The 874-nt window shown below is 46.3% G+C and overlaps 1 protein-coding gene across 1 annotated transcript in view; it reads left to right on the top strand.

Annotated features, from left to right (window-relative positions):
• Window positions 1–874, top strand: part of NR2F1 (nuclear receptor subfamily 2 group F member 1) — a gene marked incomplete at its 5' end in the record, with an annotated part of 9,108 nt that overhangs the window by 3,316 nt on the left and 4,918 nt on the right. The window lies entirely within an intron of this gene.

The raw sequence follows: 874 nt of genomic DNA on the forward strand, positions 1-874 counted from the left end.
GTGTGTGTGTGTGTGTGTGTGTGTGTGTGTGTGCGCTTCTGGGGGAGGGGAAGGAAGGAAAGAACGTGGGAATGCGGCTTTCTCCTCTGTGTGGCACGCTCCCTGGATGAGTTTCCTGATAGAGAGGCGCGCGCACACATCCATATACACACACACAGGTGGAAGGAGAAGAATACGCACAAGTAAATCATAAATAATCCCGTTTTATTGCTGCCTGATTTTCCCTTATCGGAAACCATTCATGTTTGCAGTTGCTGAGGTTATTGAGGGTCGTAAAAAACGGATTCGATCTAAACAAGAAAGATAAAAACAAAAGCAAGACTGTAGAACCCAGAAGTGCGGTAGGCTCCCCGCCCCGGAGGTAAATCTCATCGCCATGCAAAACACTTGAACATCGGAAATTTAACAGAGTGCCTTAAAAATATCAAATTAAATGTGGGCGGCGGTAACATGCATGTTAACAATTTCTCTTATGATAGATGGTTCAAATTAACTTCCAGGAAAGTGCATTAACGTTGCCTTTGAAGGCTCTGGTCTGAGCCTCTGAGAACACTGCCCGCCTTTTTTATTATTGTAACCTGCAAGAGGGAAACATAAACACCCGGGACAGCAGGTAATGGGGGAAATATAAACAAAGCCAGAAGGGACGCTGGTGGGGAACAGAGCTGCCCAGACTGGGGCTCAGCCTTGTCCACTGTGAGGAGGGTTCGCTGCAGTTTTACCTCCAGGATTGCCACTATTGTTTGTAATTCCTCCGTTCGGAGAACAAATAAACTATCCTATTAAATCTAGCCTAGAACCAGGACATCCAAAGGCCAAATTAAAACCATTCTTGAGCAGAGGTGGCGAAACCCCTTTCCCAAGGCCTTGCTGA

This window comes from Myotis davidii, unplaced genomic scaffold (assembly GCF_000327345.1).
Source record: "Myotis davidii unplaced genomic scaffold, ASM32734v1 scaffold44, whole genome shotgun sequence".
Classification (NCBI taxonomy): Eukaryota; Metazoa; Chordata; class Mammalia; order Chiroptera; family Vespertilionidae; genus Myotis; species Myotis davidii.